The 18,465-nt window shown below is 40.0% G+C and overlaps 1 pseudogene; it reads right to left on the bottom strand.

The window, feature by feature from the left end:
* Positions 1-2,361: 2,361 nt before the first annotated feature.
* The window catches only part of LOC100677575 (guanine nucleotide-binding protein G(s) subunit alpha-like), a 157,842-nt pseudogene continuing 141,738 nt past the window's right edge, over positions 2,362-18,465 (bottom strand).

Here is an 18,465-nt window from a genome sequence, read left to right on the forward strand (position 1 = left end):
TAGGTTGTAATCTTTATGGAAGCAGATCGCCAGATCTTTCTTTTGCAGAACTGCTGGGTGAGTTTCAACAACCAATCTTTTGGTTAGCAGCTGGGTGCTTAACCGTTACATCACCAGGGTTCATCATCTAGATCTAGATATTTATACCTATAAAACCCATTACCTGTCGGATCAATTCCAAATCCTGGCAACCACATGTGTTACAGAGTAGAACTGCTCCATAGGGTTTTCTTGGCTGTAATCTTTACAGAAAAAAATTTCCAGGCCTTTCTTCTGAGGCACCACTGGGCAGGTTCAAACCACCAACCTTTAGGTTAGCAGTCTCGTGTAAACTATTTGTGCCACTCAGGGGAACACCTGTACCTATACCTTCACCTATGCGTCTATGTGTCTATGTATGTATGTATCCACCCAGCCACCCAGCCGCCCGCCCAGGCAGCCGCCCGCCCAGCCAGCTGCCGGCCCGCCCGCCCATCCGCCCGTCCGTCTCTCCATCCATCCGTCCGTCCATCCATCCGTCTATCTACAAACAGAGAGAACATCTCTACAGATGGGCAGCTTAGTGTACCTTGCAGCAGAATTTGACTTCAGCTGCCTGTGAAGGAATGTACTAACCCAAACAGGCACTTCACTAGCCACTCACAGAATTCAGGTTCTCTGGATGATGGCTAGCTCTTCGGTAGCCAAATATTCCGAAAAGTTCAACATAAATTTAATTCGCCTGCAAAAGAAATTTCCTTTCTTTACTGGCACTTATATGATCCTATTTATTAGGTAGTCTTTCAAACTCTCAAAACACTCATTTTTTTAAAGCTTTTGCAAATTGTGACTTATCCATTTTGCAAATAAGAGTTATCCTTTTGTAAAAACATATTTTATTTTTAGAACAATTTTAGGTTTACAGAAAAAATTGAACGCCAGCTACAGAGAGTTCCTGTATACCAGTTTATCCCCCACCTGACACCTCACACAGCCTCCCTGTTATTAACATCTTGCATCAGCGTGGTACATTTGCTATGATTGTTGAACCAATATCAGTATGTAATTATTAACTCAAGTCCATAATTTACGTTAAGGGTCCTCTTTGTGTTGTACAGTTTTATGGGTTTTGACCAATGCCTAATGTACTGTGTCCACCATTACAGTATCATACAGAATAATTTCACTGCCCTAAAAGTCTGTGATCCACCTATTCATCTCTCCCCTCCTCTCCCCACCCCCCAGCAAACACTGATCTTTGTACTCTCTCTATAGTTTTGCCTTTTCCAGAATGTCAGATACTTGGAATGGTCCAGTAGGTAGCCTTTTCAGACTAGCTTCTTTCGCTTAGCAATATGCTTTTAAGGTTCCTCCATGTCTTTCTGTGGCTTGAGAGCTCATTTCTTTTTATCACAGAATAATTTTCCATTGTGTTGACCTGCCAAAATTTATTTTTCCATTCACCTTTTGAAGGACATCTTGTTTGCTTTCTGTTTTTTGAAATTATTAGCAAAGCTACTATAAACACTTGTGTGTAGGTTTTTGTGTGGACATACGTTTTCAAGTCCTTTGGGTACATACTTAAGAGTGCAATTGCGGAATTACGTGATAAGGCTATGTTTAACTTCGTAAGAGACTGCTAAATTGTCTTACGACATAGTTGTACCATTTTACATTCCTACCAGTCATGAATGAAAGTTCCTATGGCCCCACATTTGTACCAGCATTTGGTATCCTAAGTTTTTTTTTTTTTTTGCCATTCTAATACATGTATTTTAATATTGAATATACCAGGGACTGCTGAAAGGACGAACAAATCTGTCTTGGAAAAAGTACAATCAGAATGCTCCTTAGAAGCAAGGATGGTGAGACTATGTCTCACATACTTTGGACATGCTATCAGGAGGGATCAGGCCCTGGAGAAGGACATCATGCTTGGTAAAGTGGAGGGTCAGCAAAAAAGGGGAAGACCCTCAACAAGATGAATTAACACAGTGGCTACAACAATGGACTCAAGCATAACAAGGATTGTGAGGATGGCGCAGGACCGGGCAGTGTTTTCTTCTGTTATGCATAGGGTCGCTATGAGTCGGAACCAGCTCGATGGCACCTAACAACAACAACAAATGTGTGTAAGGAGCCCTGGTGGTACCGTGCTTAAAGACTCTCCATGGGAGAAAGATGTGGGAGTCTGCTTCTGTGAAGATTTATAGCCTTGGAAATCCTATGGGGAAACTGCCCTGTACTATAGGGTCATTATGAGTTGAAATCGACTGGGCAACAATGTTTTTTTTTTTTTAAATATGTGTGTGGAATCCCTGGGCGATGTAAATGGTTAATGCACTCAGCTGCTTATAGAAAGCCCGGAGGTTTGAGTCTGCCTAGAGGCACCTCAGAAGAAAGGCCTGGTGATCTACTTGTAGAATTACGTTTTGCTTTTAATTGTGCTTATGGCTTTAATTGATTTTGGGGTTCCCTTCTTAGAGCAGCTCGTACTGACGAAGGTCCGTGAGTGGAATGATGCTGTGACAATTGTCGAAGACACGGTGAAAGTTCTAATGTTGGTGTCCATGGCGCAAGTGAAGTAGGGTAGCCGTGGTGGTGCTCACCTCCACTGGCAGTGCTGATTCTCAAAAATTCATTGAGGATAAAGTATTTGGCCTAGGTCACACGTGGATCCTCTCTGGGCTCAGAAGCAGCATCCTCAGGAGTAGTGTAGCGAGCAAATTCTGGAAAGTAGTCCTCAATCTTGGAATTCCCAGCAAGGACTTTCTCAACTAGCAGGTCTTGCTTGCTGAGAACAGAATCACAGAGATGGTGGGTAGCCATCTGTTGTTCCAGATACTGTTGAAAAGACTCAGGGCTTCCTGCAGATGGTTGGTTTGGTTGTCCTCCCCAAAGACCATGTTCTAGCTGGTGTTGACCACCACACAGATGATGCCAGTCACTTCATTGAAGCATGGGATCCATTTGTAGTGAACGTGCTGGCCGCCCACATCCAACTTGAGGAAGTTGGCCTTCTCCACCTGGAATTTGGTCTCAAAGATTCCAGAAGTTAGGACTCAACAGAGGAGCAGAACTTGGTCGCTTGACAGGTAGTTGGCCTGCTTGATGACACTGATCTTGTCAGGAAGTACTGGGAGCAGTCAATGAGCTGGTACTCATTGGAGCACTTAGGAAGCACGCACTCCTTCATCTTCCTAGAGAGTGTTGGCATACGCTCGTAGAATGTGAGAGGGAAATCAAAGTCCAGCCATTGGTTCATCACGCTCAGAATGTAGTCCACTCTGAACTGGTTCTCAGGGTTGGCCAGCTCCACAGGGGGAACCAGGTTGCTTATGGCAGCCACGATGGTTTCAATGGCCTCTTTTAGGTTGTTTTTGATGTCATGCACTTTCGTAGCTTTCTCACTACCATTGCTGTTGCTCCTTGTAGCCTGCAGGTCCTCTTCTCAGCGCTCTCCATTAAACCCATTAACATGCAGGATCCTCAGCTGCTTCACAGTAGTGCTTTTACCAGATTCTCCAGCACCCAACAGCAGCAGGTGGTGCACGGCCCAGTAGGCCTGTTTGTCCTTCTGCAGCTACTTCTCCATCTTCATGTTGGCCTAGTGCTGTGCCTTCTCATTGAGCTGGTCCTCAGCCTTGCTGTTGCTAAGGCAGCCTAGGGCAGCAGTGGGTAGATGCTGCCAGGAAGTGGACTGAGCAGTGCCAGGCGCATTCTCAGCTTCCTGTGCAGAGCAGGCCAACTATGGGCCAACGGCCTGGCACACATGGTGGGAGGGCAGGTGAGAGGGCTGTGATGTTGCAGGCACAGGGCACAGCTCCTGACCCCTCTGGTCCCCCAGCAGGGCCGAGGGGACTGATACCAGCCTCAGCAGCCAACTACAGGAGAACAGAAGCCCTTGTGAGCTGCTTTATTTCATTTTCTCAATAATGTCTTTCTCTGAGCAGAAGTTTTTAATTTTAATGAAGTCTAACTAATCAATTTTTTCTTTCATATATTCTTTTGGTGTTGTATCAACAAAGTCACCATGAAGCCCAAGATCACCTAGGTTTCCTTTTTAATCGTCTATGAGTTATTCATTTTTTGAATTGCATTTTGACTAGCATAAATTCATATATGTATTAATTTCTTTAATTATTTGCAGCAAACTGAGAATAAGTACCACCACTTGTCTATCAGTTTGTTGTACTGTGGTGGCTTGCCTGTTGCTGTGATGCTGGAAGCTATACCACCAGTATTTCAAATACCAGCTGGGTCACCCATGGTGGACAGGTTTCAGTGGAGCTTCCAGACTAAAACAGACTAGGAGGAAGGACCTGGCAATCTACTTCTAAAAAAATTGCCCAGTGAAAACCTTATGAATAACAGTGGAACATTGTCTGATCTAGTGCCAGAAGATGAGCCCCATAGGGTGAAAGGCACTCAAAATACACAGGACAACCTTATGGGGGCAGTTCTACTCTGTCCTACAGGGTTGCTATGCATCAGAATGGAATCCACGACAACTTTTTTTTTTAAATGGACTATTATGCTGGGAATAACAAATTGAAGACAACATTTTAAGATCTATCCTGAAGTACAAGGCTGTCAGTGATAAGAAAATATCCATATACCTACAAGGAAGACCAGTTAATATGGTTATTATTCAAATTTACCCATCAGCCACTAAGGCCAAAGATGAAGAAATTGAAGATTTTTACCAACTTCTACAGTCTGAGATTGATCACACATGCAGTCAAGATGCATTGATAATTACTGGTGATTGGAATGTGGAAGTTAGAAACGAAGATGGATCAGTAGTTGGAAAACATGGCCTTGGTGATAGAAACTACCATGGAGATCGCATGATAAAATTTTGCAAGACCAATAATTTTTCCATTCCGAATACCTTTTTTCAACAACATAACAGCAACTATACATGTGGATCTCACCAGATGGAATACACAGAAATCAAATCAACCACTTCTGTGGAAACAGACTATGGACAAGCACAATATCATCAATCGGAACAAGGCCAGGAGCTGATTGCAGAACAGACCATCAATTGCTCATATACAAGTTCAAATTGAAGTTGAAGACAAATAATACAAGTCCACCAGAGCCAAGGTACGGATTTGAGTATATTCCATGTGAATTTAGAGACCACCTCAAGAATAGATTTGACACACCAAACACTAATGACTGAAGGCCAGACAAGTTTTGGGATGACATAAAGGACATCATGCATGATGAAGTCATCAAAAAGATAGGAAAGAAAAGACCAAAATGGATATCAGAAGAGACTCTGAAACTTGCTAAAGCTAATGGAAGAAATGATGAAGTAAAAGAGCTCAACAGAAGATTTCAAAGGGTGGTTCAAGAAGACAAAGTAAAGTATCATAATGGAATGTGCAAAGACCTGGAGTTAGAAAACCAAAAGGGAAGAACATTTCTCAAACTTAAAGAACTGAAGAAAAGAATTAAGCATAGAGCTGCAATATTGAAAGACCCTATGGGCAAAATATTAAACGAGGCATGAAGCATCAAAAGAAGATGGAAGGAATACACAGAGTCACTGTACCAAAAAAATTCGTGGAAGTTCAACCATTTCAATAGGTAACATATGATCAATAACTGATGGTACTGAAGGAAGAAGTCCAAGCTGGACTAAAGACATTGTCGAAAAACAAGGCATCAGGAATTGATGGAATACCAACTGAGATATTTCAACAAACAGATGCAACGCTGGAGATGCTCATTTATCTATGCCAAGAAATTTGGGAAAACAGCTGCCTGGCCAGCTGACTGGAAGAGATCCATGTTCGTGCCCATTCCAAAGAAAGGTGATCCAAGAGAATGTGGAAATTATTGAACAATGTCATTAATATCACAGGCAAATAAAATTTTGTTGAAGATCATTTAAAAACAGTTACACCAGTACATTGACAAGAAACTGCTAGAAATTCAAGTCGGTTTCAGAAGAGGATGTGGAATGAGGGATATCAATGCTGATGTCACATGGATCTTGGCTGACAGCAGAGGATACCAGAAAGATGTTTACTTATATTTTCTTGACTATGCAAAGGCATTCAACTGTGTGGATCATAGCAAATTATGGATAGCATCGCAAAGAATGGGAATTCCAGAACACTTAATTGTGCTCATGGGAAACCTGTACATAGATCAAGAGGCAGCCATTCAAAGAGAACAAGGAGTTACTGCATTGTTTAAAATCAGGAAAGACGTGTGTTGGAGTTGTATCCTATCACCATACTTATTCAGTCTATATGCTGAGCAAATAATCTGAGAAGCTGGACTATATGAAGAAGGATGGGGCATCAGTATTGGAGGAAGACTCATTAACAACGTGCGTTACGCAGATGACACAACCTTGCTTGCTGAAAGTGAAGAGGACTTGAAGCACTTACTGATGAAGATCAAAGACCACAGCCCTCAGTATAGATTACACCTCAACATAAACAAAACAAAAAATCCTCACAACTGGACCAATGAGCAACATCATGACAAACAGAGAAAAGATTGACATTGTCAAGGATTTCATTTTACTTGGATCCACAATCAACGCCTATGGAAATGGCGGTCAAGAAATCAAATGACATATTGCACTAGGCAAATGTGCCGCAAAAGACCTCTTTCAAGGGTTACAAAGCAAAGATGTCAGTTTGAGGACTAAGACGTGCCTGACCCAAGCCATGGTGTTTTCAATCACCTCATATGCATGTGAAAGCTGGAATACCAAAGAAGAATTGATGCTTTTGAATTATGGTGTTTGTGGAGAATATTGAATATACCATGGACTACCGGAAGAACGACCAAGTCTGTCTTGGAATAGTACAGCCAGAATACTTCTTAGAAGCGAGGATGGCGAGACTTCGTCTCATGTACTTTGGACATGTTATCAGGAGGGATCAGTCCCTGGGGTAGGACATCATGCTTGGTAAAGTAGAGAGTCGTCGAAAAAGAGGAAGACCCTCAATGAGATGGACTGACACAGTGGCTGCAACAATGGGCTCAAACATAATAACGACTGTGGGCATGGTGCGGGATGGGGCAGTGTTTCATCCTGTCGTATATAGGGTCACTATGATTAGGAACTGACTCGAGGGCACCTAACAACATCCAGAATAAGTAGATTTCTTAACTCAGTTTAATAAAATGATATGCTAATTATTTTTTACAAAATAAAGGTATTGTTTCTAGTGTGTTTGCATTATATATATTTCTTATTATTTAAAATATATTACCCCAAACATACAGCCCAAATTTTCTTTATGTAGATTGAAATGATTATACTTATGTCTATTTGAGTCAAACTTTTTTATCTGTCCATTTAGCCCGAAAGTTAAAAATGTTAAATGGCTAAGGGAATAAAAATAAGAATCCTCTGTTTTGTATTGAAAAGCCCTGGGTGCGCAGTGGTTAAAGCACCTACCCACTAAGATAGGTCAGTGGTTTGAACCCACCAGCTGCTCCAAGGGAGAAAAATGCAGCAGTCTGTTTCCATAAAAATTTACAGCCTTGGACTCCCTGTGTGGCAGTTCTACTCTGTCCTATAGGGTCGGTATGAGTTGGAATCGACTGGACAGCAATGGGTTTGGCGGTTTTGGTATTTTATATTGGCTTTGGTAGGGTACTGTGAAAATAACAGACATACTACAGTTCAGAATTTCATTGAATTATTTGAAAAAAAATTGAAAATGGTCTTAATAAACTTCAAGACACTGATACTTAATTTGAGTAATCAAAGGATTTTAAATAATATGAATCTCCTTATCCACTCTCACATCAGGTGTATGTGTGTGTGTATTAAGTAATAAACTCAGTATTGCATTTCCTTTTGTTTGACTTCAAGTGAATTAAATGACTTCTCTCAATCTCAGTTCCTCGTCCATGGATTACAATCAGTACGTCATGTTGTTATTATGAAGACCGACTGTGATAATATATTATACCCAGTATTCAGTACAAGCTTTAGGCATGAATGTTTGAAAACAAGCAAGGCAATCAGTTAACCACATTACATATTCAATCATAGCTGACATTATTGCATTGAATCACATTCTCTTGGAAAACTGGTTATTCCTGGAGATTTATGCTAATTCAGTTAACCAGAATATCGAATTAATCAGCACATCACAGTATCCTTCCTAGCCAGATAATAGAAAAAATACTATGTAGAGCAGATGGATATCTTTAAACTTTCAGAGCAATAGAGAGCCAGAGAATGTGAGAAGTGAAAGAGACTATAAAGTAATATTAAGTGGATACCCTTCAAATCCCCTCTTTGGCATGCATTCTATAGAGTAAGGCTGCACTTTACCACTCAGAAAGCTAAGGGGAAAAAATCATTTAGAATTACAGTTCTGAGCTGTGAGGTCAGTGTTGCAAGTTACCAAATCGATGTTAAACAATTTCTCCAACCCTGTTGCTGTCAAGTTGATTCTAACTCATAGTGACCCTATAGGACAGAGTAGAACTGCCCCACAGAGTTTCCAAGGAGCACCTGGTAGATTCGAACTGCTGGCCTTTTGGTTAGCAGCTGTAGCACTTAACCACTATGCCACCAGGGTTTCTAACAACTTCTCCTCGTAGGACAAAAATAATGGCTATTTATATCAGTTCCACTTATTGGTTTGGGGTATTTGATTCTGAAATGCTGAAGAGGCTTCTGCTGATGGATGTCACTTTCTTCTACTCTTTTAAAGTGTGTTTGTTAAAACACAAATGTCACCAGATACTTATTTTGTTTTACTCCTTTGCAAGCTTTATTACTGTTAAAGGAAATAGTGTTTAATTACTACTTATTCTCTAAATTGTCCAGGCAGTTAAATGGACATCTGTGAAATTTAAAATACTAAATGAAGATGTTAAAATGTCCAAAAAAGTGCAAGAAATAGGCATATAAACTGCTTTGTCCAAGCTTTGGCAATGTGAAGAATTTGCCTCGGATGAAGACTATCGACATTCAGAAGTATTTTTTTTTAAGCCCCAAATGAAAAGAATGGGTAAGAATAATTACAGGTTATACATTCTCAAATTATTGATGATTTGTGGGGTAACAATACTAATCAGAGATTTACATTTTTCATAACCCTAAAACAGAGATGTGGGCTCCATTTTAAAGTAAAAGTATATGTATGTTCTTTTAGGTATTTCTCTAAGCACAACTGCTTTTATGTGAGTCAGTATTCTCAATGGAAGATCTAATGCAGTGTTTCTAAGCTATATATATGTAAAATCCGTTAAAGTCAAGTCGATTCTGACTCATAGTGACCCTACAGGGCAGAGCAGAACTGCCCCATAGGGTTTCCAAGGAGCGATAGATCGATTTGAACTGCTGATCTTTTGGTTAGCAACTGTAGCTCTTAACCAGTGTGCTACCAGGGCGTGCTCTCTCTCTGTCTCTGTCTCCATCTCTCTCTCTCTCTCTCTATATATATAAAATCAGGAGAGACCAGTGTCTGGAGAAGGACACCTTGCTTGAAACAGTAGAGGGTCAGTGAAAAAGAGGAAGCCCTCAATGAGATGGATTGACACTGGCTGCAACAATAAGTGGCTGCAAGCATAACAACGATTGTGAGGATGGTGTAGGACCAAGGAGCATTTCATTCTGCTGTACGACAACATATATATATATATATATCTTAGTTATCCAGTGCTGCTATAACAGAAATACCACAAGTGGATGGCTTTAACAAAGAGAAATTTAATTCTTCACAGTAAAGTAGGCCAACAGTCCAAATTCAGGGTGTCAGCTCCAGGGGAAGGCTTTCTCTCTCTGTTGGCCTTCTCATCAGTCTTCGCCTGGAAGGACTAGGAGCTTCTCTGCTCAGGGACCCCGGGTCCAAAGGGCGCTCTCTGCTCCCAGCGCTGCTTTCTTGGTGGTATGAGGTCCCCCTGTCTCTCTGCTTGATTCTTTCTTTTATATCTCAAGACACAATCCAATCTGGTAGATTGAGTCCTGCCTCACTAACACAGCTGCCACCCATCCTCCCTCATTAACATCATAGAGGCAGGATTTACAACATATACGAAAATCATACAAAATACTGGGAATCATGGCCCAGCCAAATTGATACATGCATTTTGGGGGGGACATAATTCCATCCATGACTATATATATATTATATATATATATATATAATTTATATAAAAAAAAATTTTTTTTTTTTACACACACATAAAACCAAAACCAAACCCATTACCGTCGAGTCGATTCCAACTCATAGCAACCTCATAGAGTTTCCAAGGCTGTAAATCTTGACAGAAGCAGACTGCCACATCTTCTTTTCTGTGGAGCAGCTGGTGGGTTCAAAGTGCAGATTTTTTGTTAGCAGTTGATTGCTTTAACCACTGTGCCACCAGGGCTCCATATGATTAAGAGTTCAGCTGCTAAATATATACATGGAGAGAGAGAGAATAAGTATATGGAGTCACTGGGTGGTGTGAAAGGTTAAACACTTGCCTGCTAACTGAAAAGCTGGTGTTTCTTGTCTACCCAGAGACACCACAGAAGAAAGGCCTGGCAATCTACTCCCCGAAAATCAGCCATTGAAAAATTGTGGAGCACAGCTCTACTCTGACACACATGGAATCACCATGAGTTGGAATTAACGGCAACTGTCTTTTAAAAAATATATATAGTATATATTTATAAACTAGACACATATGTCTGGCGTGTGGGTATATGTGTGTGTTTCCTCAGTATTTCCATTTATTTTCAGTTTGACTTCAGGTAAGTTAAATTGCTTCTCTCAGTCTCAGTTTCCTCATCCATGGATCACAGTCATTATCTCATGTTGTTTTTATGAAGACTGACTGTGATAATATAGGTATGATACTGCCCACATGGTGGCTATGAATAGGAATGGTGTCTTAACCAATTCTATTCATACCAGGAAGCAGTGCTTTATTTTAATATATGTGTTATTCTCTATGTCATTATCTCTATTTTTCACAAGTTTTTCACAGACAATGCTACGTACTCTCCAAATCCATGCTCATTTTTTCTTTTCCTGGGCACATAAGAGGGCTACATTTCTCAGTATGCCGTATTACTGTGTTATGGACAAAGGAATGCAGACAGAAGTGCTATAAGCCACTTCCAAGCCTGGTCAAACACCACATGCAAATCTCTAGCTCACTTTTCCCCTCCTGCAGTAACAATGACTGGTGTTTCCTTTGATGCAGCTGTCAGATTGCAGGCCCTCCATCAGCCTGGTTCCTTGAATCACTGTTTAGAGCAGTTTTGGACATAAAATGTGATAAAGAAATAAATTTTTGTTGTGTTGATTCACTAAGGTCTTAGGGTTACTTTAATATGGCAGAAATACAGTGCTCAATCACCAAACGTTATTTTCCTTCGTTTCCTCTTTTCTTGGATAAGAATCAAACCAAACATTTTATTTGGGTTATAGTTATTTCTTTATAACAGGCTTCCTTTTAAAGTGTTAATACTGAATAATTAAAAGCTGTGAAAAATATAAATAATAATATAGAGAATAACACACATATTAAAATAAAGCACTGCTTTCTCGTATAAATACGATTGGTTAAGACACCATTCCTATTTTCTTCCTGGAAACAATCCAGCAGAAAAACCCCATTGCTGTCAAGTCAATTCCGACTCATAGCGACTCTATAGGACAGAGTAGAACTGCCCGTAGAGCTTCCAAGGAGTGCCTGGTTGATTGAACTGCCAACCTTTTGGTTAGCAACCGTAGCACTTAACCACTACGCCACCAGGGTTTCCAATCCAGCAAAAGTAGAAAACAAAACCCACAAACTTCATTTTCTACAAAACAAGACCAAACCGCAAAATATTTATGTGGGATGCTAAAAGCACAACTCATGGGAGGGGAAAAGAGGGAAACCGAGGGTATAGCTCAGTATTGAGAACCCACGTGCAACACACCTTAGAAGTAGCAAACAAAACTAAAATTCCTGAAGTACAGTACTCCCCAAAGTCTAAAGCAATATTCCGTACCTGGAAAATAAAAAACCGTGTGTGGAAATATGTGTTTCTGGGGAGCAACACGCAATGGGTATCAGTGCCATCCATGTATGACCTGGGTGAGAACATAATTAGACACCACATACACACACACTTGCATGCATGCTATCAGTCAATCCAGTTTGCTTTAGAGTAACAAATGCAATGGGAATCCGTGAGGAGTAATACAGAGAAATTTTAGTGGGATCAGAAAAGAAGAGAGTCTTTCTTTTGTGAGACCCAGCTATAGTGGAATGTTTCTACCTTGGCTTTCCCAATGCAGGAACCTCTTGCAAATAACTGGTTCAAGAAAACCCAACTTGTTCAAAAAGTCATCATTAAAAGTCAACTAGCATAGCTGCTGTATAACAACACTATAAAATATGAAGACAAGAGTATCACCATTAAACGTATGAAGAACACTCACTATAAACATTGCCACACTGCAGACGAAAAGTGTGCCCAAATATCTTCTAATGAATTTTTTTTAAATTTTATTGTGCTTTAGGTGAAAGTTCACAGCACAAATTAGTTGCTCATTCAAAAACTTATACATGAATTGTTTTGTAACGTTGGTTGCAGTCCCCACAATGTGTCAGCGCTCTCCCCCTTTCCCTTTATACCTCGGGTTCTCAGTGTCCATTCATCCAGTTTTCCTGTCCCTTCCTGCCTTCTCAGATTTGCTTTTGGGCAGGTGTTGCCCATTTAGTCTCTTATACTTGATTGAACCAAGAAGCATGTTCCTCACATGTGCTATTGTTTGTTTTTATAGGCCTGTCTAATCTTTGGCTGAAAGATGGACTTCGGGAGTGGCTTTTGTTCTGAGTTAGCAGGGTGTCCAGGGGGCATAGTCTTGGGGGTTCTTCCAGTCTCTGTCAGACCAGTAGGTCTGGTCTTTTTTTCTTGTGAACTGGAATTTTGTTCCACATTTTTCTCCTGCTCTGCTGGGGACCCTCTACTGTGATCGGTGTCAGAGCAGTTGGTAATGGATTTTTAAGTTGTCAAGGATTTCATTTTACTTGGATCCACAATCAACACCCATGGAAGCAGTAGTCAAGAAATCAAATGGCATATCACATTGGGCAGTTCTGCTGGAAAAGACCTTTTTAAACTGTTAAAAAGCAAAGATGTCACCTTAAGGACTAAGGTGTGTCTGTTCCAAGCCATGGTGTTTTCAATTGCCTCATATGCAGGGGAATGCTGGACAATGAATAAGGAAGACTGAAGAAGAATTGATGCCTTTGGATTATGGAGTTGGCAAAGAGTATTGAATATGGCTTGTACTCCCAAGAATGAGGAAACCCTGGTGACACAGTGGTCAAGTGCTACGGCTGCTAGCCAAAAGGTCAGCAGTTCGAATCCACCAGGCGCTCCTTGGAAACTCTACAGGGCAGTTCTACTCTGTCCCATAGGGTCGCTATGAGTTGGAATCGACTTGACGGCAGTGGGTTTGGTTTTCTTTTTTTTTGGTTTTGCCAAGAATGAACAAATCTGTCTTGGAAGAAGTACAACCAGAATGTTCCTTAGAAGCAAGGATGGCAAAACTACATCTCACAGTCTCACATGCTTTGGACATATTATCAGGAGGGGCCAGTCCCTGGAGAAGGACATCATGCTTGGTAAAGTGGAGGGTCAGGGAAAAAGAGGAAGACCCTCAACGAGATGGACTGACACAGTGGCTGCAACAATGGGCTCAAGCATAACAAGGATTGTGAGGATGGAACATGACCGGGCAGCTTTTCATTCTGTTGTACATAGGGTCGCTATGAGTCAAAATCATCTCGATGGCACCTAACAACGACATCATGTACCTAAGAACAAACTAGAATAAGATTTTAAAAATTGATTTCCTTGTTACTGACATTCAAGTATCCTTGTACTTTTACATTTTTAATTTTACTGTATTACATACATTATATATAGATACATAATTTTAAATAAATGCTTAAAATATAGATGTCATATATATATGTAATTTGCATTCTTTTTCTTATAGATGACCCTCAAATTCTATACGCTTCCAACCCCACAGAACCTGGTTCCACCCAGTTACACTGCTTGACTTGCTGAAGGCTCTGACTCCAGTGTGTTCAGCTTGGGAGTTGCTTGGAGATCTCTATCCGTGTTTATTTCACAAATACAGTGGTGGCCTGGGTCCTACAGAGCCCTTAGACCTGCTTGGGAGGCCCTTCAAGTACTTGCAAAGAAAAACACTGATATTAGAACAATGAGTGAAGTAATATTATATCTTTGGAATGACTACCAAGGTCTTGCACCATACACATCGGCCCTAACCAGCCATGCAGAGAAAAAAGCCTTTTAAATAACTCTATATTGCTATATACATATTGTTGGTTCTGGCAAATTCTAGCTTATTAGGTACTTGTTCCCTCTTACTTTGGTGTATCGCGAAGCATATTAGGGATTGTGATGGGGAGTGGGAGAGGTGGTGGGTAGGGGAGGGAGCTTTAGACTGAATAACTTCAGAGAAGGGACTTCTTAGCAGAAATGAAATGAAGCTTGGGAGCAGAGCATGGAGATAAAGGGGTTTTCAAATTTTAGGATAGATCTTTGAAACTCAGAACCTTCAGAAAACCTTCTCATCTGTCCCCTTAGCTGTAGTCTAGGACGATATCATTCGTGTCAGTTCAAACCAAAGAGCAGCTGAGCACGTAATATATGCCTTATTTTTTAGCACGGCCTTTTTCACATTTCGTTTTTTCTTGACTGTCCTCCTCCTCCTTCTCCCTCCCCCAATGTCAGTATATGTATTCCCCATCTTCTCTGCTTTTAAGGAACCCTGATGGCATAGTGGTTAAGTGCTTGGCTGCTAACCAAAAGGTTGGCAGTTCGAAGCCACCGCTCCGAGGGAGAAAGATGTGGCAGTCTGCTTCTGTAAAGTTTACAGCCTTGGACACCCTATGGGGCAGTTCTAATCTGTCCTATAAGGTCTCTGTGAGTTCGAGTCGACTCTATAGCAATGAGTTTGGTTTTGGTCTCTGCTTTCAAGGTGCCTGGTACAACACAGTTTGTGCCTTTACATATTCTGTATAAATACATGTATGGGTTCTGGGTTTTATCTATTTATATAAAGGCAAGATTTATTTTTGTCACTGTTGATTTTATTACTATGGTATCACACTGTACACGTGTCTGCAATTCCTTTTGTCACTCAATAACATCCAATTCAACGGATAACCTTCTAATTCATTAATTTTAAATAGCAATAGAATAACTAATGGTGTGGATGTGTCACGATGTATCCAGACATTTCTCTAATATTGGAGATTCACTTTGTTGCCAGTTTCTTGCCAAAACAAATATTGCTGCAATAAACATCCAGGTGCATAGGTCCTTATGTGCCTTTATTTCTGTAGGATAGATTCTCAGGAGTGGGTATTTGTATTTTTAGTTTTAATGTAAGTTGCCAAATTGCTTTCCAAAAAGGTTTTAGTGTATCGTATTTTTACTAGCAATTATGAAAGTACCTCTTTTCCCAGTCACTATCAACAATCGGGATTATAACCCCAAAACCAAACCTAGTGCTGTCCAGTCAATTCCGACTCATAGCGACCCTATATAGCTCATTTTAATTTTAGCCATTCTGATAGGTAGAGTGATATCTCATTGTTACTCCAACTGGCATTTCCTTGATTACTAGGGAATCTGAGCATCTCTTCATATGTGCGTTGGCTCTTGGGGTTTACATCTCTGTGAAGTGTCTATTGGTATCTTTTTCTATTAGACTGCATGTGTTTTTCTTGTGAATTTGTAAGAGCATTTGGCAATTTAAAGAAATAAACCCTTCTTTAATGGCATTACTTTTTTGTGGATTAGCTTTGTTTCTATTTTGCTGTAACGAAATTTTTTTTCGAATGCTTTTATCTTTTACAGCTTTTTGGCTTTTAGTTATGATTGAAGTCTCCTCTGCTCTTGTATTTTACATGTGGTTTTCAAGGTTTCCTTCTAAGATTTTTATTATCTTATTTTGTATTTTTAAATACATAATCCCTCTGGAATCAAGGATAATTTATGATGTACGAAGGAGGCCCATTTTATTTTTCTGCCAGGTCAATTACAGATCGTCTCTCCACTGTTCTTTAATATCCACCCTTTCTCCGTGCTGAATTGAACTGTTTTTATCATTTATCATGCTCTTAAGTATACATTCCTATATTTTCTATCTTGTACACTGCTCGACTTGTCTTTGCATTGTGAGAAATATTGAATACCTGATATCTACCCTTATTCATTTTAAGAGATTATTCAACTTGTTGAAGAAGCAGAGAAGATTCTTAAGCTCCAAGAGAAGAAAAATCAGCCCCAAATTCAATGGCTGGTCGCCTAAACCAGTAATAGTAATCTTTGTTGGGTAATGATTGGTCTGGGGGCAGCTATGTAACCCAGGTCTGGCCAAATAGCATAAATAGAGGTCTTCTCTATGACTCTTATGGAAAATACCTTTCTTTTTTGATTAAAAGGAATAGACTTAACTTTTTGAATACTTTAGGCTATTTGGCTGTCTGTAAAATACTACCAGATTGAATTGAATGCAACGATTTTAGATTCTATCTTGATATCTCTAATAACAAGTCCTTCATTACTTTTCTTCTTTACCATAATTTTCGTGTCTATTTTATGACATTTATTTTTCTTGTATAAATAAATGACCGTTTTCTCTTGCCCCCAGTTCTCCAGATGTATACCTAGACCATAGGAGTGGGGGAGAGGGTAAAACGCTGGACCGTTTCTCTTGTTTTCTTGGTTTTGATTCCAGCAGAGCCCAGGACTCATTTATTCCTAGTAGCCTGTATGTTCTATCACCCAGGGAAATGGGGAACACAGGGAAAGGTGATAGAATTCAGGATTCTGTAAATATTTGAACTGTTTTAAATTAATACATTTATTTGTGGAGAATTATAATCTTCATGCATCCCTGGTGGCGCAGTGGTCAAGAGCTCAGCTGCTAACCGAAAGGACAGCAGTTTGAATCCACCAGCCACTCTTTGGAAACCGTACGGGGCAACTTTACTCTGTTATAAGGCTGCTATGAGTTGGAATCTATTAGCCGGCAACAGCTTTGGATTTTTGGTACAATCTTCACAATATTATTTTTTCCATTAATGAGCATGGTGTAGTCCTACATTCATTCAGACCATTTCTCTGTCCTTTAATAGCATTTTGCATTTTTTTCCATAAAGGCCTCAGGCATCTGTTAGATTAATTATTATTAAGGGCCTATGGCTTGTGCCAGAAACTTGGTTGATTTCAAAGTTGCTAACTAACATAAAACAATTGCTTCAGGATAGGGTAAGGGGTGAGTGAGTGAAATAACAGTAACAAAAAAATGTGTTTTGTTTTTTATCAAATGTCTAGTTATAGCCAGAATCAACTCCAATTTTTAAATTAAAATTGTCCTGTGGCGCAGTGGTTGAGCGTTTGGCTGCTAACCAAAGAGTCAGCAGTTTGAATCCACCAGCCACTCCTTGGAAACCCTGTGGGGTGGTTCTACTCTATCCTATAGGGTCGCTTTGAGTCGGAATGGACTCGACAGCAATGGGTTTTTGTTGTGCTTGTTTTTAACTGTAAAACAAAAATTATCTGCTAAGAATATTCCTATGGACAACAAATGCATCTCTTAAGGCTATTTGTCAAATAAGAAACAATATACAAATTATGGGGATGTACTTAATGGGGACAACATGTTACTCAACAAAACCTACTTGTGGTACTTTCCCTACACAACAGCTAACACATCAACAGTATAGTCAATATATTTCTAATGTAATTGACTGAGTTAGTGATAAGGGAAATATAGAGGGGAGGGCTCACTGTACTGACCTACTAAGAGGAAAGCAGAACTGTAAGAAATGAATCATATTTCAACATTATTGTGCAGACATTTCAAATAACAAACTGTACCGCACTAAGTAAGTACTTATCCAGACAAACGACCTCTTTTGTGGGGTGTGAAGTGGGCTGGAAGAAAATGGGGTTCTTTCCCACTCATCAGGAGGACCTGGAACTAACCCTCATGTAGGTTCATGATACAGGTTCGACCTACCTTTGTATATGTTCTTTGAGGAATTTTCCTGGGAATCAGCCATCTTAATTTATGATTTCTTTGACTCAAAGAAAGATAGGTGATTCTTCTTAAATTTTATTTTACGTACTGAAAATCTTGTCCTTTATCAAGTCTTTCACTGTCATTACTTACAGAGAGATCATGCTTACGTAATGAATTCTGAAGCAGAATGGACCAAGTGATAACAAAACAGCATAGCAACTTTATGTAGCCAGATATTTGTGTACTCTATAAGATACAAAAATCTGTTGTCACAGACTTGCATGAGACCATTCTACTAGCCGTGTCCTCTTGCGTTGATTGCATCAAGAAAAAAGAAAATGGATAAAAGTGATTTCTGTGGTAATTCTTCTTTTCCTCTCCCAGTTATAATGAATGATTGGGAGTGACAAGTATTCATTTG

The sequence above is a fragment of the Loxodonta africana genome, chromosome X (assembly GCF_030014295.1).
Source record: "Loxodonta africana isolate mLoxAfr1 chromosome X, mLoxAfr1.hap2, whole genome shotgun sequence".
Lineage (NCBI taxonomy): Eukaryota > Metazoa > Chordata > Mammalia > Proboscidea > Elephantidae > Loxodonta > Loxodonta africana.